Raw genomic sequence first — 21,170 nt, 5'->3', positions numbered from 1 at the left:
CGCTGCTGTGTGTCCGTGTGCCTGCGTGCCTGCAGGGACCGGGTGTGAGTGAGACGACGCCGCTGCTGCGTGAGTGAGAGGCAGCTGATGCAAGACAAATGAGAAGTTTATGTCTGTTTAAATAATGCACTGTCCTTGTATGTCTTGTGAAAACATTGTATGAACCGGAACTGGGAGTGTGAATCCCTTTTCTGTCAGTTTGGGTTAGATTTGGTCGGATTATTTGTGTAGAAGGAGTGAATGGTCGGCACAGGGAAATGATTTATACCTGCTAGAAGGATTGTACACACTCCTTCTGGGCAACTGGTAGTACCAGACTGGATTCGTGAGAGAATCCCCTGCTTTTTCTCTGTGCTCCTATGCTCCTACCTTTGGTAATTTTCATCAAGCTTGGGTATTAGCAGAGTGCGTTGTTGATATAAGTGGTATTGTGCAATACAAGTGATATTGTCCGATACGAGGAGATCGAGGTGTGCAGAGTATCGGGAACAATTATGGGGAATAAGCAGGGAAGAATCATAAAGAAAAGTCCATTGGATTGCATACTCACGCACTGGAAAGACGTAGCGGGGAGGGGAAGCATGGAAAGCAAGAAAATCCTGATTAAATATTGTAATTAGTGGTGGCCACTTTACAAACTAGAAGAAGCTAAATGGCCACTAAATGGGATCTTACACTACAACACACTTCTGCAGTTAATGTTATTTTTACAGAGGGAAGGGAAGTAGGATGAGATATCTTACGCAGACATGTTCTTTACCCTCCGAAATCACCCGGGGTGGCAGAGGGACTGTGGACTTGTTCCACCACAAGATCCTTTAGTGCTTTCCCTGTGTAAGGAACTTTTTGGACTTTTACTATGTCTCAACATCGCTGTCTCCATGACGACCACCTCCTGACTCAGCATAAAGGAGCACATCTTGAAGAAAACACACAGTCCCCAACGAAAACCACATCCACCCTAGACGAGAACATCAGCAGTCATCTATTGAGCTGCACCTGCGAGCGCGTGAGCTGGGTGGAGGGGAAACCGCGGCGAGACAGATTGGCCCCTCGCCAGCACGACCACCATGGACACCCAGGCATGCGCGCATGGAGGGCCACGGGGTGGCACCTACAACAACGAGCCCCGTGGAAATGGGCGGACAAACTGTGGGCACGGGGACTATAAAAAAGACAGACTGTGTACTCCTTTGTAAGAGGGAAACCAGCTAGAAGATGGGAAACCAACTAGAAGAGGGGAACCAACTCGGAGCCAGGAACGTGGAGCATCATCGGACCAACAGAACATCGCCGGGTCGATGGTGGTGGTAATTAGTTGCGCCTCTACCGTGTTCTTGCTTAGGGATTCCAACCTTTTCCTTTCTTTTCCTCTCTGTCCTATCGCTCTTATTAGTTGTTATAGAAATAAAGTTCATAAGGTTATGCAGCATCTGACCTCGTTTGTGTCTTAATCTCGCTCTCGGGATTGTTTAAGAACCCTCCCCGATATCGGATCGGGACACCCTGGAAAAAGATTATAAGGGAGCTACTGGCCAAAGTGAAAAGGCTTATTTTTGCAAACCTTTGAAATATAAACTGGGAAAGCAGTTAGGCATACACAAATTTCTGTATATGCCTTACTCCACAAAAGCACTCCTAGGAAGACACTTACTAGAACAATTAGGAGCAACCATTACCTTTAACAATGGAGACATTACTCTGGAGGTAATTAACTAAGAACTTACACAAATCATGAGCTTGTCCCTAGCTAGTATCCCCACAGGAGGAGAAATCAGTGAGGAAATTATCAATCAAGTGTATCCCGGAGTGTGGGCCACTGACACGCCTGGAAGGGCGAAGAATGCCTCGCCCGTAGAGGTAAAATTTAAGGAAGGACAACAACTGGTAAGAATTAAGCAATACCCTTTAAAAGGAAGATTGGGAAGGGATCCAGCCAGTTATAGAAAAATTTTTACAGATAGGATTAATAAACAGATCTCCACCCAGTGGTGGCAAACCCATACACTTTATAAACAAAATTAACACTTGAGCTAATCTGGTTTAATGTTTTAGACCTCAAGGATGGTTTCTTTTGCCTCTGTCTCCTTGAAGCCAGTCAGAAAATATTTACATTTGAATGGGAAAATCCTAGGAGTGGACGTAAAACCCAGTTGACCTGGACGGTGCTGCCACAAGGATTTAAAAACAGCCCCACTATATTTAGTAACTAATGGCCAAAGACCTTGAAACCCCAACTCCACCTGAAGAGGGAAAGCTGCTGCAGTATGTAGACGACATCCTAATTGCCACCAAGACAAAAGAGGCCTGCGTGACCTAGACGGTAAGCCTTTTAAATTTTCTGGGACTTCAGGGCTACCGGGTATCTCAAAAGAAGGCCCAAGTTGTGCAGAGTGAAGTGGTCTATCTGGGCTACGAAATCAGTGCTGGAAAGAGAACCTTAGGACAAGCTCGAAAAGAGGCAATTTGTCAGACTTTGAGGCCACAGACAGTGAAAGAACTGCGAACGTTCCTGGGAATTACTGGGTGGTGCAGACTATGGATTTATAATTATGGATTGCTTGTTAAACCTTTATATGCACTAACTGCCACGCAACAGAAAAATCTCCAATGAATAAGGAGGCTATATGAGCCTTTGACCTGTTAAAAAGGCTCTGATGTCAGCTCCAGCCTTGGGACTCCCAGATGTAAGTAGCCATTCTTTCTCTTTTCACACGAGAAACAGGGAATTGCATTGGGAATACTGGCATAAGACTTAGGCCCGTATCGTTGGGCAGTCGCCTATTTCTCCAAGCAACTAGATACAACCGCTAAAGGTTGGCCTGGATGCCTACAAGCAGTTGCAGCAGTGATCTTAAACATACAGGAGGCACGATAATCACCTTAGGCCAGAAAATGACTGTATTTGTATCTCACACAGTGTCTGCAGTATTGGAAATTAAAGAGGGACATCAGCTTTCGCCCCAAAGGTTCTTAAAATATCAGGCAGAATTAGTAGAACAAGATGATGTGGAGATTGTAGTAATTAACATTATTAACCCAGCTTCTTTCCTGAGTGGAAACACAGGAGAACCAGTGCAACATGACTGCCTGGAGACCATCGAGGCAACATACTCAAGCCGCACAGATCTGAAGGATGCCCCTCTGGAAGATGCTGAGAACTGGTTTACAGATGGGAGCAGCTATGTCCTGAGCGGCAAAAGGTATGCTGGGTATGCTGTCTCTACCACCCAAGAAATACTGGAATCAGGACTGCTGCCTGTGAATATATCTGCACAAAAGGCAGAGATAATCACTCTGACCCATGCTTTAGAATTAGCCCAAGACAAAACTGTGAACATTTATACAGACTCAGAGTATGCCTTTCGGGTAGTCCACGCTCATGGAGCAATCTAGAAGGAAAGAGGACTATTAAACTCACAAGGGAAACACATCAAACATGGGAAGGAAATTCTGGAACTGCTAGAAGCTGTACAACTTCCAAGAAAAGTGGCAATCATGCATGTTAAGGCACACCAAAAGGTGAACTCATATTTGGAAAAAGGAAATGAACTGGCGGACAGAGAGGCAAAACAAGCAGCCAGAAGAGAGGTAAAAATGGAGGGAGCTTTAGTTCCTGATGGGCAAGTCATCCCAGAAGGTAAGCCTACTTATACTAAAGAGGATCAAAAGTTAATTACAGACCTGGAAGGATCATATAATGAAGAAGGTTGGGCCATCACTCCCCAAGGGAAGGCAGTAATTCCCTCTTGTTTAGCGAGACACCTGGTACGAGAAGAACACAGGAAAGGGCACTGGGGAGCGGAGGCCCTATACTGATACTTGGTCAAGAGTATTAGAGCTAGAAATTTGTATACCATAGTAAGACAAGTGACTCAACAGTGTGACCTTTACCTCCAGACTAATCCTAAGAATACCCCCACTCTAGAAGTAGGCCAAATTGGAAAAGGAAATGGACCGGGACAACAATGGCAAATTGATTTTTCAGAACTTCCAAAAAAAGGGGGGGTATCAATATTTACTGGTATTAATGGATACCTTTTCAGGTTGGCCAGAAGCATTGCCCACTAGGTCTGCCAAAGCCTGGGAAGTAACAAGAATATTAGTACAAGAAATAATTCCACGCTTTGGGGTCCCAGCGACTATATCCTCAGATAGAGGACCACACTTTATCTCGAAAGTAGTTCAGCAAATCAGTCGCCGTCTGGGTATAGACTGGCAACTTCACACTCCTTATCGTCCCCAATCTAGTGGCCAAGTAGAAAAGATGAACCATTTGATTAAGCAGCAAATAGTGAAACTCGGGCAGGAATCAAACCTGACCTGGCCCCAGATTCTCCCTCTGGCACTTTTGCGCATACGAGCAAAACCGAGGGCCAGGGAAGGGTTGAGCTCTTTTGAGATGTTATATAGCAGACCTTACGCGGTACAGAAGGAAACATCGATGCAAGTTGGCGAGGAAACTATAACTTCATACATGATAGCATTAAGTAAACAACTCAATACAATTGGGAAACATATATTTGGAACTCGGGTTAGATGGGCCTGGACATAACATTCAGCCTGGAGACTATGTGTATGTTAAGTCTCTTACAGAAAAGACATTGGAACCACAAAGGAAAGGGCTGTTTCAAGTGCTACTCACAATGTTTACAGTCATCAAGATTAAGGAATACTCAGCCTGGATTCATCACACCCATTTAAAGAGGGCCCACAAATCCCCATAGAAGGTTACACAAACTCAGCCGGGAGGACTACACTTCTCATGATAAGTCTAATAATCTCCTTTCCCCAAATACCTGGTCAAAGGTTCGCTGAATGGCCATGGTCCCAGGCGTACATTAGGTATACTGAAAGCATGAGTATAACCAATACTAACTCAGCCTTAACTTTAACTACTGTAGTGATGCAGGGAACAGAAGTGTATACAAAAACCGAATGGAGAGACGTCAATGGAGTACCGCAATTATGGGGAACGGTAGGGCAAGAGATTAGAGTAGGGTGTCAAGTAATAGATAAAATCACCTATTGGTCAGTGCGTCAAATTACAGTGTCTGAGATCAAGATATCAAATCCTAAATATATCATGTCAAGTATTGGCCATATTTGTGATCTGAAAGATCTAGAATGCTGGTATAATTTTACTTTGACTCAACCTGCTGTTTCTGTGACATGTCTCTGGGCCAAGGATAAACTAGGGCTATCCTTTAAATTTAAATGGTGACTACCCTAGTTACAACCACAACTGAAAGCACAGTAACCATGACAACCACACCAATTGCTGTAAATCTTACACCCAACATATACGAGGTCGGCCTGTACGTGATCAGACACACAGACCAACAGCAAGTGCTGATCAATCCAAAATGGTCTCTAAAAAAGGTAGAATTATAGATGCAAGTTAACATCTCTAATATAGACCCACGTTGTTCCCCCTTCTTGCGAAACTCAAAGGAAGGATGGACAACTTGGCTAAGGAAAAAGGGAAATACTTACCGGAAAAGACCACAGAGAGACCTAACCGGAGTGTTAGGAACAGGATTAGGAGTGTTGAATTCAATAGATTCAGAAGTAATAATGAACAAATTAACAGCTACTACAAGGGATATATCAAAATTACAACAGCCATTGAGGTCTTCACTATCAGCATTAGGGGTACATCAATAGGAAGAAACAAAAAATCACATACTTATTGCTGAAACACTGGGAGCATTACCAGGTGATGTCGTCATAGCTCTAAGTTGCATACAAGCCCAGTTATGGATGCAAACAGTAGCAGAATCTGTAATAAGGGAAGGAGAGGAGGGCACACTTCCCACTGAAATTCGAAAAATAGTTTAGGATAGTGCCACAGAGACAGAGAAAAAGTTACAATCATGGTGGAACATGGTCAACTTCACCTACAGGCTTGACACGCATACAGTAACGACTTTTGTGTTAACAATATATGATGCAAAATTAATCACCATACACCCCATTGTAAGCTTCGGAGTCAATTACAACAGGACCCTGCTGTACCCCTTTGAACATAAGACCTGGGCTATGAATACTGGCAATAAATGGCAAGCAGTAGATCTCGAACCCTGTATCATGAAAGAACAACAGAGATTTATATGTGACAGTAATACCTTAATAACCCAGGGTACCTGCTTAGATACTGACCAAAAGATTTGTCACTTTGGAGCACGCCCCAACGTAGATTTGAGGACCATTGTTGTCTATACCGGAAAGGGATGTGCATGTTTAAGGACACTGTGTGACACAATAACCATAGAAGGGGCAAGGAGCTTTACTCACAACCTTTCATGATGGGGAAAAGATAAAAAAAGGTCTTAAAGATGGTTGAGCAGGAAGGGAAACATAATTGGTGGGATACGCTCCTCGGATGGTCGCTTAATACTACTGGAATCTTAAACACAGCCCTTCACCCAGTGGTTGTTTTACTAATATCTGTAGAAATTTTGTTGATCCTTCCTGTAGCTATATATGTATGGATCTGGAGACTTACAAAACGCTTGCAAGATATGTATGACGCTTTATATCACAATCCGAGCTTTAAGCAATAAACTAATTTGTAGGATAGTACTAACATATTATGGGGCCAGGGAAATAGGTTAAGAAGTAGATAAATAAGTAATAAAATAATTTACTAAGTAGGAAGAAAAGGGGGGAATGAGATGGGGAGTCTAAACAATCTTAGATGATGGTGCAAGACTGAGGAACTTTCGCAAAGACAAAAGGAGGCGTATGCTGCTGTTCGCAAAGACATACCAGGTGCTGATAACGTTGCTAGGCTGCTATCTCCTAGCTCAAAGAGAAGTCTCCTCAGTCCTTGAAGTTGTGGGTATCAGCAACAGATTACCCCGAATTCCAGCACAAACTGGCCTGGCAGTCTGGTCAGAAGCCAGAGAACAACTGAGGCTGCGCAGAGCGACAGGGTGAAAAGTTCATCAGCAAGGAAGAAGAGGTACTTCATCTATACGACCCCTGCCCAGAACTTGAAGAGCTCATCACGCAGGCGCAAGGGGAGGAGACCTGATTACCATGAGAAGCGAGGGGGGGGCGGGGGTAGACTCTGTGTATGTACAGGCGTTCTATGAATATGCACTATTCTGTAACATATGAGCCGGACGGGAGCTGCAAACGATGCGCATGCTTGTGGTGGAGCGATCCCCCATGCGCCCAGCGCTGAATAAACATACCCACTTTGTAACTCCACAGTTAAAGAGTGACTTTTCCGCAAATCATTACCTGTGATGTTATGGCCCTAAACATAAGGAGAGAAGAGAGCAGGAGATGCCTGTCAGAAGATCTGGGTGGATGCTGGAGAAGAGGTTTCCCCAGAAGGTAAAAAATATTTCCTGTGGCCTCCTTGGAGACTTCTTGGGCTGTACCTGAGATCTCAGGGCACTGCAGCAGCACTTAGGACAGTCTGGGACATGTCTGGGAGGAATCTTGGTCAGATCCCAGAGAATAGAGCATTAGTCAGGGAGAAAATACATCTGGGTATCTTCCTTGGAGGAGTCTGGGGCTGCTACCCAGGATTAGGCCTCCCTAAAGCAGAGATGAAAAGACTCCATGACATGCCTGGAAGCAATCTTGGTTGGATCGTGGAGTTAGGAGAGTTTCTCAGAAGTTTAAAAAAATTTCAGATGGCATCCTTGGAGGAGTCTGAGGGTGCTACCTGGGATCTGATATCCCTGCAGCAGGGCAGAGTAGGTTCTGGGGCATGTCTGGGAGGAATCCTGGTTACATCTGCGGTGGTGCAATCCTTATCCCTCCCTGTTCTCCTTGTTGGGCTGCTTGGTGCCAGGTGTGATTCCGTCCACATTCCCCCGAGCTCATTCTCCACCAATCTATGGAGATAAGGACTGATAACCTTGAGGAGCCTGGCCCCTGCCCCCCCAATTGCTTGGAAAGGGTTATAATGGCCCATCGTCTCCTGATGGCCTGACACCCCTGTGCCTGAGATGTGATCAGATGGAGCAGTAACAGGGTTGCATGTTATTCAAATTCTTGTACAACTGCCGGAAGGCACCAGATAGTATTTGACAAAAGTCAATTATCTTGGATCCTATGAACTGCGACCACCAGAGACACCCTTTGAGCTCTCCTGGATCCCAGCGGGCTGTGACCAGCATCTCCCCTGAGCTGGGACGCCTCTCAGGTGTCGTCTGCTCCAGACGGAAGGCCAGGGCGAAGTCCCCCCGCTCGAGTCTCAGTTATCGCCCGTTGAGGAATGCCAAGGCATTGTGAGTATTTGCTCTAAACTCGAGAGGGAAATTTTCTTTGAGCTAGCTTCTATTTCACCTGTTTATTGGGGGGGGGGGGGTGTGGGTACGTACCCTTGCCCTTGTTCCTGTGTGTTTGTCCCTTTTGTGTTCATTTTACTAAATCCAAATACCTTTGTTTCTGTATGTATATGTCTGTTTTGTGTATGTGCATGTATATATGTGTATAAATTAAGGTACCGTTAAGTAAGTTAGAGTGAATATTGTCATTTTAGAATCTGAATAAGTCGCTTTTCTGTCTGAGTTATTTTGTATTGACAAATAGTTGTTAGTCATTAATAAATCTAGATTATTTTTACTAGATCATCACCGTGTCAATACTTTCATCCACGACAATCAGATACTAAAAATTAACGCTATTGGTAATACAGATTTTACTAATTAGCAGATACTAATAATGGATAACATTTGGTTATGAGGTTCATCTAGAGGTCAGCTTTGTTTCAGAGCCTATTATTCAGGCCCTAGCACTACAAGAATGAAAAAAGAACAGTTTTCAGCATTACCGCATTCAGCTGCTGTATTTGCAGGATTTCTCTGTATATCGTTTGTCTCGTCCACCTTACACGGCCTCTCAGAGGATCCCTCAGTGGTGGGGCGGCTTAAGGTTGAGGAGCAGCAAGTGCCGATTGCTACCAGGACGGTGCACCGGCGGCAGTACCGCACCTGTTGCCTAATGATGCTTAATGACCTGGCTCAGGGAAAAACAACACGGCGGCCAACCCCAGGCTGCTCGGTCCATCTGCACACAGACATCAATGTGATGGATGGCAAATGGCATTTATTATTGTATAACACCGCTTTTTATACCCTGGGTTTATGACGTCACATCCATCTGCCTACGTCTTATCTTCCCATACAATGTGATATCTTCCGAGCGCCAGACCCTAACTCCTACACGCACCAACCGAGATTCCCTGGTCCCTATCCATCAGCTGATCCGTCAACTAGAAAGCCAGAAGGTGATCAGCAAAACTCACTCACCCTTCAACAGCCCTATATGGCCAGTGAGAAAGCCTAATGGCGAATGGAGGCTAACTGTGGACTACCGTGGCCTGAATGAAGTTACGCCAGCGATGAGTGCTGCAGTGCCGGACATGCTAGAGCTCCAGTATGAACTGGAGTCGAAGGCAGCCAAGCGGTACGCCACGACTGACATTGCTAACGCGTTCTTCTCCATTCCAATAGCGCCAGAGTGCAGGCCACAGTTTGTGTTCACTTGGAGAGGCATCCAGTACACTTGGAATCGATTGCCCCAGGGGTGGAACCACACCTCCACCATTTGCCATGGACTGGTCCATACTGCACTGGAGGAAGGTGGGGCTCCAGAACACCTGCAGTATATTGATGACATCACTGTATGGGGGGACACAGCCGAGGAAGTCTTTGAGAAAGGGAAGAAAATCATTGAAATCCTCCTGAAGGCCGGCTTTGCCATTAAGCAAAAGAAAGTTAAGGGGCCTGCAAGGGAAATTCAATTCCTAGGAATAAAATGGCAAGATGGGCGTCGCCACATCCCAGGTGTAAGGATAAACAAGAAAACAGCCATGGCCCCACCAACCTCTAAGAAGGAGACTCAGTCTTTCCTGGGCACTGGTGGGGTTCTGGAGGATGTACATCTCGAACTACAGCCTGATTGTGAGCCCTCTCTACCATGTAACCCATAAGAAGAACGATTTTGAATGGGGCCCTGAGCAACAACAATCCTTTGAACAGATTAAACAGGAGATTGCCCAAGCAGTAGCCCTCGGGCCAGTCCGGGAAGGGCAGGAGGTTAAGAACATGCTCTACACCGCAGCCGGGGAGAACGGCCCTACCTGGAGCCTCTGGCAGAGAGCACCTGGGGAGATCCGAGGCCGACCTCTAGGCTTTTGGAGCCGGGGATACAAAGGCTCTGAAGCTAATTACACACCCACTGAGAAGGAGATACTGGCAGCATACGAAGGAGTTCGGGCTGCCTCAGAAGTGGTCGGCACTGAAACACAGCTCCTCCTGGCACCCCGACTGCCGGTGCTGGGGTGGATGTTCAAAGGAAAGGCCTCCTCCACGCATCATGCAACTGATGCCACGTGGAGTAAATGGGTTGCATTGATAACACAACAGGCTCGACTAGAGAACCCCAGCCACCCAGGGACACTAGAGGTGATCATGAACTGGCCAGACAGCAAAGATTCCGGGATGTCACCAGAACAGGAGGTGACACATGCCAAGGAGGCCCCACCATATAACGAGCTGCCAGATGAGGAGAAGCGATATGCCCTGTTCACTGATGGGTCTTGTCGTATTGGGGGAAAACATCGACGGTGGAAGGCTGCTGTATGGAGTCCCACACGACGGGTCACTGAAGCTGCTGAGGGACAGGGTGAATCGAGCCAGTTTGCAGAGGTGAAAGCAGTCCAGCTGGCTTTGGATGTTGCTGAGCGGGAAAAGTGGCCGAGGCTCTACCTCTACACCGACTCGTGGGCAGTGGCGAATACCCTGTGGAAATTATTACTTTGTTATTGTTAACTGCTAACTGGCACCTGGACATGACGCAGGTGGTATAGAATAAAGGGGTGGATTATGTCCTGGTTCAACTAGAATACAGTTAGGTTTCCCCAGAAGAGAAAGAGGGGGAGGGGATCTCCAGCCGGGTTATTCATACCATTCACGTCAGGTCCAGGGGCGGAACCTTATTACTCTCTCTTTGGCTATTTGGTGGTGGGACCCCACACGTCGGCTTTGTTCCGTGACCATTTTGCGGTATTTCTTTGTATATCGTTTGTCTTGTTCACTGTTATTGCTGTTTATTGTTGTTATCATTGCCACTGTTGTTGTTCAGATTGTTTTATCACACTGTTGTATTAAATTTCTTCTTATTTTAACCCGGAGTTTGTGCCTCACTTCCAGCCTGACTGGCTGAGGGTGGGGGAGGGGCAACAGCAACGTGCTCTCTGGTCCCGGCAGGGCCTAAACCACTACACCTTCCTCAGAAGAAGAGTGGTTTCTATGTCAAGCTTTCCACAAGGATGAGGGGAGAAATGGTTAAAAAAAAAAAAAAGTTGCATTAAGGTTAGCAGAGGCAGTATCATGATGTCCACGTTTTCCTTCTTCTCCATATACAGAGAACAAAGTACGATTTAGCAAGAAAAGTAAATTGAGGCTGTGCTTCGTTTCTCCTTTGCCAACACAATGGAGCTGTCAGCAATATAACCATGAATATGTTCATTTTCACACGTTAACCCTTTGAGTCCTGTCTTTTTGTCTCACGAGGGGAGAAAGTGCATTTTAAACTCCTGAAACAAAGGAGAACAGAAATTTTAATTAAAGTTGTCCTTGTACACATGCATGGATAACCCTCCCTTTAGCAAAGAAAAAGCCCTTTTTAAAATTAGTTATCATGCTGAAATTGTTAACATAACTCCTGTGAAAAATGCATAATCTTGGCATATCAAATGCCAAAATGACATGCACTATGTTTAATAATTATTATGCTTCCCTTTGAGTTCATAGACTGAGGTCATCACAGGTGAAAAAATATTTCAAATATTTATATTAATATTTAATATTTTTATCTTGAATGTGAACATCCCAAAATACGCTATACCATTTAAAAACAGACCACTGGTTTTTTTTTACAGGCTGAAATAGAGGCACTAGGAGACTAACTGGCTTACTAAAGGTCACATTCCACTATATCGATAGAATCCCAGATATTTTTCAAGCATGTATTAGTAGGTAAACACCACTTCCAGATCACCAGTACTGAAGATGTATACCGCCTATCTGAAACACCTACAGTGTTTTGGAAGAGTTTCTAAGAATGGTCTTGGACAACTTTAGGTGCCGCCCCAGTGCCAGTTCATCCCCAGCCCAGCCCCTCACACACTGGGTATTAGCATTCTGGATGGACCAAGTCTACGATAAACTATGGGAAAAGAAGGACCAAAGATGGGATGAAGAAACATAAAACCCCCAGAGTTTTGCCAGAGTGACAGAAAAATTTGTTGATTGTAGAAAATACCACCTATGTAAAGAAGGCTTCCCCAAAGTACAAGGTGTAGAAGCAAAACACAGGTGTAATAGGAACACGAAAGCTGGCCCTGCTCTGTCTTCTAAGGTTAGTTAAAACCCTCAGATAAACAGATCCCTGGTGTGATTCTAACACAGTGGCCCGAGGATCTGGGCACAATTGATGTCTGACAAGGGATCTTGGCTCTCTGACACTACATTTCACAATTACCATTCTCCTTCCTAACCGGAAGAGTCCATAACAGTATTTCCCATTTTATATACCATATTACCTAAAATGAAAGGTATTAATTAGTAAAATAATGTAATTTGCATTTAAGCCCCAGGCAGCAAATCTACAGCCATTTCTGAAATTTAAAAAAAAAAAAAAAAAAAAAAAAAGTGTCTATATTATAAAGAATCCCTTCAGCTCTCTCCAAGGGAGCTAAGCTGTGAAAGAGCAATGTAAGACTGAAAGGGATGCAGTTATGCTCTTCCGTATCAGCCCCAAAAAGCCTTATTCTTGTACCATCTGTTGTTTAGTACAGACAGAGGTGCTGTACTCTTGTCTCCAGGAGAGCTCTGCAATCAGCTGGATCCGCAGCTCCGAGGAGGATTATTCCCCCCTGCTGCTGTTTTTATAACAGACTTTCTCTTGCTGTAATGAACCTCGTAAGGATCAAGCACATTGCACTGATTTTCTGGATAAAACTGGGCAGTCAGTCACAAGGCCAAGCAATTTCACAGATCTACTATGCCCCAGCAGACCCACGGCCCCAGAATCACCCATTAGCCCCAGCAAGGGGAAAAAACCTGCAGCTGTTAACCATAAAAGCCTAGACGTGATTCTCAGGTCATGTGTAACTTTGCTTTCTATCAAGTTCAGATGAGTAACAACCCCCACAGAACAGATGACAGCACTGAAGATGCTCACCCAACTCCTTCAGTCAAAGCCGGAAAATGATAGAACACAACGTTTCTTTAGTTACTACATGATATCTGCCATAACTTCCTGAAAATCTGCCCATTTATGGTAAAATAACGAAAAGTCAGCTTCTCTAAAAATTTGCGTTAAAATCAAAAATTACTGTCAAGTAACTTTGCCCATCAAGTGTTTCTTTATATGCACACCCCCCCTGTACCATCCCAGCTTGACCAGGGTTTGAAGATACGAAACCCAGCGATTTTCTTCTTGCTGGATGGTCACAAAAGCTCAGTCAGGGTGTGAGCGCCTGTCGCAGCAATGTGAACCCTGCGGGTGCAATAAGCCTTCACGCAGACCCCCCTTCCTGTGCCAGACACCAAACCAAAGCATGCAGATACCGCATTTTAAACTGCCTCCTGAATGCAAATGTCCCTTCTGGTGATGATGAAACTCAAGACTACGGGAGTTGTCTGCTATGAAAAGGCACAACCCTCAGCGTGGTTGAAAAACAAATAAGCGAAAAAGCAGAGGGCAGAATCCCACTGCCTTTATTCTTCTTTAAATTTTACAAATCATTATGGAATACCTGAAGATCATTGCGATCTACAGCTCAGTGATAAAGGATTTACCCTTCCAGAAATACTGCCACGCATATTTCACTTCAGACTCCAGAACTGAATTTTATGGAACAATGGATGGCATTTGCAACCATTTCCAGTAGGCAAAACTTCAAAACACCAGTAGAGGTCTATTACTTTTTCTCAGAAAAAATAGGAAAATAATTAACTGAAACATTAATGATAGCGATGGAACGTCGCAAGGAATCTCTGCGTTGGTCCTTCCAAATCAAAAGCCTGTACACTAAACTACAGCTCAAGCAGCCGTCCTGAAAGATCACAGGCAGTTAAATACATCCCCTACATACAGGACATTAGAAATCAGAGGGAGTTGAGAGTCCTCAGAGTGCCTCCATTCTAGTCTCCTAAATAGGTCCTGTAGCAAAGTTGATCAGACTGAATCACAGAGTAACACAGAACACCGGGAGGAATGGATCTTGTCCCCTCTGGGTCAGTGAAACCCCCGCCAGGGATGCGCAAAGGAGCAAGATGGAGCCATTTGAAAATAAAGAAATGCCGATGTTGCAGGTCTCTCGCTCCGTGCATCACACACCTCGGGCAGGAAAATGAACTCGCCCGGGTGTTTCTTTCCGGGCTGCCCAGAGTATTTCAAGTGCGCCCCCGGCCGAGCCTCCTGCGCCTCCCATCGGAACATCATGGGGGGGAACCGCCGCCACCGGCCGCAAGCGCAGGAGTGGCTCCCGCCACGGGGCCCCACCGAGAGCAGCCTCCGCCGCCGCCGGGACATGCCGCTGGCAACCCGGGAGCGTGACCCGGGAGCGCCCCACGGGGACACGCACACGCCCGGTCCGGCGCCCGCCTTCCTCAGCTCCCGCGGTCTGGCGGCAGGCAGGGGGTGTGCGGGGGCCGCCGTCGGGCGCCGCCCAGGAGGGGGCAGCGGTGGCAGAAGGGGCGCGGGCGCGGCGGCGGCTTGGCCGCGGTGTGCGGCCGCTCCCGGCACGTGGAGCCCCCGGCACCGGCGGCTCGTCCATCGCCGCCGGCTCCCGCTCCGCCAGCGCCCCTTCCCGCCGCCGCCTCCCCTCTGCGGGGCAGCGTGGGGCCACCACGGCAGGCGATGGCGGGGGCATGGCGGCGCCGCGGCGGGGCCGCCCCCGGGACAGGCCGTGGCCGCTCAGGGGGTGCCTGCGTGGCACTGCCCGCCCCCGTGTGCCACAGCGGCGCTGCCCGCGGCACGGAGGGAGCTAGGGGGGACCGGCCCGCCCGCGCCTCCCCCTGCCGCCCGGCTCGGCCTCCGCGTGGGGCGGGGAGCGGCAGGAGCCCCGCGGACCTCGGTGCGGCGGGAGGGCACTGCCGCCGCGGCACGGCTCCGTCCCCCTGCCCGGCAGCGCTTGCCTCCGCCCGGCTCCCTCCGCCGGCCCCCCGCCACACGGCCGGGAAGGGCCCCGCGGGAGTGCACCCACTCGCTCCCCGGGGGAAGCGCTGGCGGGGCGCGGGAGTCCCGGTCATCCATCGGCAGCTCTCCCGGCACCGAGGGGCACTGAACGCCCCGTCACGCCCGTCCTCACCAGGATCGACCCGACAGAACTCCTGCCGGTTCCCGCCTCCAGCTCCAGTTGTCCCCGAGCAGGGAAGGACGTGGCTTTGAAGAGTTCGAGAGCTCTGGACAAACCGTGACGCTCCGACTTCAGATGTACTCGGGAGCCGGCACTGCGCAGTCTTTCTCCTAACCTGTCAACAGCTACGGTCACCTGTCGGCACTGACTGCTCCCCCTCTATGCCTCCTTCTGATTTACCATTTACAAAATATGTTGCACTTTATATCATATTCCCAAGTGAGACCTGTCAATGGCTGTAAATTTCTTTTCTCTCTCTTTTGCAACATCTAGGATTCCATTGGCCGTCTAGCCCAACTCCCTGCACCTTTCAACTGCAAGATGCACAACCGTCCTTCCTCGACCACCCACAGAACATACTTCTCTGCAGTGAGGGACAATTGCCACGTTCCAGGGGAGCGCTCCCCGGGAACAGTGTTTCCAGGGGCCTCAAAAATCACCCTGCCTGCAAAAACCCTGGCCTGAGCCATACCTGTATGCAAACATCAGTGATGAACATCACCTTGCAGAATGGCCAGGACCAGGAAGAAAACACCCAGCTCAGGAGAAAAACAATAACATCCCCCAGCTAGGGTTTTTTCCCTAAATGTCTGAAAAAAAATCTTGACTCCACATACAGCCTGCAAGGAAAAGTTAAGGGAAAAAAAAACCTAAGCCACCCCGGAGTAAGCCTGACTGCCACCCAAACACTGGTCTCACAGAGCAAACAGGACAAGGTGAAAATAAACCCAATCAGGGAGAAAAAAAATCCCCCAGCTTGAGGGGGTTTTAAAATTAGTTTTAAAAAAACATTAACTGTCTCCACACTCGATACAACCTGAAATAAAAGAAAGCCACCCCTAGACAGATAGACACATTCCAGGACTAACACTCATTCGGCACCCACCCCCCACTCAGAACACATCCTTTTCACCACTCCACCTGGCAGGTCACTCCAATTCTATAACCATCCCTGGAACTGCATCGTCATGCACCTCGAAACACCACCACCACTCCACAGGACTCCACAGCACTGACCTTCCTAACTGGAAGCAGCAGATTATGTTTCCCTCTGTGCACCACTCCTGCGCCTTCTTTGCTTCCATTTGAACGCTCCAGCAACCCTCATGGAAGGATTTTCTCCCAGGATCCGAATGGCCCTCTGCCACCTGCAACAGACTAAAGAAGGGACTCTAGATCCTGCTTGCCCATAGCTACGGGCTACCCCCAAAGCCAGCCTATGCAACACCCACCCAAACAGGCCGTGCTCACCAGCAGGTTATTGTCCCATGCTTGGACCATTCCAACCTCAACCAGAATTGCTATGGAAATGGACAATGTAGCTCCACCTATACGTGCTCTGCAAACGTGACCTAAGGATGCAAGAATGCCACACAGGGTAGAGTTAATACCAGACCAGAAGACACAGCCTGGAAGTGCGCACAGCAGCGCCAAGGCCGTGTGACACAGCTGCTCCAGCATGGCCCACTGTGCAGGAACGCCAAAGCTCGGGATGAAAGATGGCAGATAAAACCACAGTAACGATGGAGAAAAAAGGCTTGCAAAGGCTAAAGACTATGATGGCACAGAGAAGAAACCCCTGGAAGAACTCTCAAGAGAGGACTAGACCTGATGGCTAAGCCTGAGCTAAAGCTGCAAGGAAGACTGGATAAATGCACCCACAGTGCTAAACCGGACCAGCAGCATTGAGCTTCTACATCACATCTGCAGAAATGGCTGTGGATTTGCCAAACCAGTGAACTAGTCATGGCTTACTCACCGTGTGGATTTACTGCATCCTCCTGCCCTCCTCCTCTTCCTCCTCCTGATGGTCTTCTTCCAGCTTCTCTTCCTACTCCTCTTCATTTTCATTCTTTCTCCTTCTGCTCCTCCTCCTTCTGTCTGTCATTATGTTTGTTGTTGCTTTAGCGGTCCTCATCCTCCTCTTCTTTGGTAAGGGGCACCCCAAATGCAGTTTTACATACAGTTATTACGGCTTTTGAGCATTCAGGTACAACATGATTTGTCCAGTTATTATGCTGTTGCGGTTTAACATGCTGTTGTGGTTTAACCCCAGCCAGCAGCTAAGCACCGTGCAACCACTTGCTCACTCCTCCCTGCTCCCACTGGGATGGGAAGGAGAATCAAAAAGGAGGTTGAGAGAAGAACAGTTTAATAACTAAACTAAACTAACATATAACAATAACAATAATAAAAATAATGAGAAGGAATATAACAAAGAAAAATAAAACACAAGTGATGCACAACGCAATTGGTCACCACCCGCTGACGGATGCCTGAGCAGTGACCCACTCCTCCTGGCCACCCCTGCACAGTTTATATACTGGGCACGATGTCCTGTGGTATGGAATAGCCCTTTGGCTCGTCTGGGGCAGCTCTCCTAGCCATGCTTCCTCCCAGCTTATTGTGCACTTGCGTGCTGGCAGAGCCTGGGAAACTGAAAAATCCTTAATTTAGGATAAGCACGACTTAGCAACAACTAAAACATCAGTGTGCTATCAACACTATTCTCACACTAAATCCAAAGCACGGCACTGTACTGGCTGCTAGGAAGAAAATTAACTCTATCCCAGCCAAAACCAGGATACACACATATATACTGATGTTTTACAAAGCAACTCTAATTCTATGGCATCATCATCCATCTGCTTCTTTCCTGATCTAGAGCTCCCCGGCGTCAGTCTTGCTGCAGTTCCTTATCTCTGATGCCAGATGTGGGGAGGGTTTCACGGAGGTGTCAGAGGGGCTGGGATGCTGCCATGATCTGGGTAGCCCAGGGGTATCCTTCCTTCTTCAAGCTGGGGCTGTCCTTCTCCTTGCCATAAGCTGGGGACCTGTAGTCATGCTGACTGAACCATGGGTATGCAGTATACAATGTGAATATACCTTCAGAAACTTCGTACAACTTCATCCTCTAAAGACTGATTGGTACATTAGTTAAGGCATAAGATTTTCCTAACAGTTCCTCCTTTTCTTTTGACTGTCAGGGTCACGGTATATTATTCATTATTTTAGTCATAAGTCAAGTGCATAAGGTAATACAGCTCTGTAATCACACATAGATAATTACAGAGCAAAGCAAGAGAGTGAATATAACAACCCAAATCCTTTTAGTTCACAGTCCTCTACCTAAGTTTGGGAGCCAAAAGGTTAACCACCCAAATAGATTTAGGGGAGATCCCTGCCTTACTTCATGCAAAATTTTAAAATGAGTCTTTATTTTGTTTTTATCAATCAGTTTCATTTTTCTGGTCTTGATTTACATAAAAACCTCATCACCTGTTATTCATTAATGCACATACTCTGTCCTGTACTTCTAGATGATGATCTAGGGCTAATCAATTCTGTATTACCATTTGTGATAATGGAATTTGTGTCGTGGTAGGGGTAGAGCCCGAGTAACAAGCGTAGACACCAATATGATTTACCAACGTGTTCCAACTTCATTAGGCGACTGTCCAGTATATACAACGTAAACGTGCATGAGACAACCACGCGTGCAATAACAACTCGTGGTTGGTCCCTGAGCTCAGTCCACGTGCCACAGCTGACTCCTCACTGGAGCAGCGTAAGCGGTCCACGAGGCAATTCTACCTGAGGGCACTCCCCACTGTGGCTGCAGCATCCCGTTCTACCTGTCGCTACCCCTGTTGTTTACTCCAGGGCTCTGCCTTGTATGGCTCCAAAGGTGACTCCAAGGACAGCTGCAGTTCAGCAAGCCAGTCAGGATTGTCCAACTTGTCTAGCAATACTGTATGACCATTTTTCTTTATAAATTTCCCTACAAATTTGTTTTCTTTTTGCAGGGCTGTAATACTATCTGCACTTTCATTAATGGCTTTTCGGAATTCTCTTAGCACATTTGCAATAGCTCTTTCTAGTTTTGCAGCCCTTAACTGGGATAAAAGCTGTTACAGACAGGTGCAACTTAGTGCCACGTTCTGTCAGAGGGCTGTAACATTTTTTCCCATAGGTATCAGTAGTTAGGAGCTACAGAGGCAAAAGAAATCCCAGTTCTAACCTGTGCAGATGATATTAATGAACTTAGAATGCACTTTTTGGCTCAGGTTGAGAGCAAATCCATGCATACCATTTCTCCACCTACCCAATATTGCCCTGGTAGGTGTGTCAACGGGTAGTATAATCTTCACATAAATCTGAATCACGTCAATTATTTCCTGTAAAAGGGTTTTAGCACATGCTGAGTTTGGTTGTTCAGGTAAACCAGTGAGGTTCAGACCCAGGGTGGATGACCCAGAGCAATCAGGATCCTACAGGCCTCTAGTGGGAATGGAAATTGTATCATCATCTTCAGTTTGATTATGGCTTCCTGCAGAACACCCAGTTAATCTGTCTGCGGATATCCACATAATGTCAGAGTCTTCAGGGCCTGATAAACTCCATCCAGGAACAAATCTACAGCGTGATGGTCTGTTAGAATAGGTCTTACGTAGGGGCTTCTGGAGACTCTCCCGTTCATGTTCAGAGGATGCGGTATATAGCCCAGCCTGGGGGGACAGGGCATCAGGGAGTGATGTGCCCAGGGCTGTTGGGGGGTCACCACAGGCCCAGGGGCTGGCGGGAGGTGAAGGCCTGGGGGGTGGCAGCAGGGACACCGCAGACCTGGGGGTGTGACAGGACTCTGGGCAGTGCCAGGCCCGGGGGTGACAGGAGGGACACCGGGCAGGGACAGGCGTGGGGGTGACAGGGCCTTCTGTTGGGTTTGTTCTTGGGCTGATTTTTCTGAGTCAAGTTGTAGATCCTGTTTCCTCTAAATGGAGAGATTCCTTATTATATGTGTTTGCTTTTATAGTGAAGACAGATCCACACTGTAGTATAAAGAGTCTGATTCTGAGTGTTGACTGTTTGTTGCATTGGGGAAGGAGGGGCAGGATATGGCAGGTATTCTTATGCCTCAGATCTGGGTATTTTGCATACTAGCTATAGAGGCAAGACAAAGGGTTGCTGGCAGGTGAACCATGCAAACAAGAAGTGTCATTCAGAAGTGAGACCTGTTACTTTCCTAAAGACGATGTGCGTTTCAGGCAAGAGAAGAACAATATCCTACAGTGTATTGCCTTTGTGTGAGTGTGATGAAGGAATAGGTAATTCTTTACAGACTTGAAACTCAGTAAACAGTTTAGCATGTTACCAAATGTTACTAGTTATCTTTCTAAGTCTCATTTTACCCTAAGCTGATACTTGTTCTCCAGGTTTTAATTCCGTATTCCTGAGATTTATGGATGACAGAGAATCGAGCGTATTGATTAAAATGACAGAAATTCAAATGCAATCCTGGCTACAGGACTATTGCTGTCATTTATGTATTCCTACAGTTCAGTTCTGTATCACCTACCACACCTACAGCATTGTGTGGATGGTCGTGTTTTCTTAAAGTGATGCCTCTCCACCACAATTAATAGATATTATTAGCTTGTGGTTTTTCCATGTCTTTCTAATGTTGGTTCTCAATAAATAAAGTAGACCGATGAGCTACAGAGCATCTTGAACAAACAGTGTAGCAGCATCCTGGTACCCACTGAAGCATTTGCAAGCCAAACCCCCTGAATTTATGTGGCTCTGCATGCAAACTTTGGGCGTATTACTGCAGGAATTGCTGCAGAGATTTCAGGCAACTGCCTAGAAATTCTGGATGCCCCTGCGTTGTGCTTATAAGCATGTCCTTGTTTGGGGGGTTGATTTAGATATGTCTGCTTAGTGCTGTCTTGTCACTGCACCCTCTGTTTCTGGTTGGATGGCAGCCTCTCCTCGT

The sequence above is a fragment of the Athene noctua genome, unplaced genomic scaffold, assembly GCF_965140245.1.
Source record: "Athene noctua unplaced genomic scaffold, bAthNoc1.hap1.1 HAP1_HAP1_scaffold_60, whole genome shotgun sequence".
Lineage (NCBI taxonomy): Eukaryota > Metazoa > Chordata > Aves > Strigiformes > Strigidae > Athene > Athene noctua.
This window is presented reverse-complemented; position numbering follows the sequence as displayed.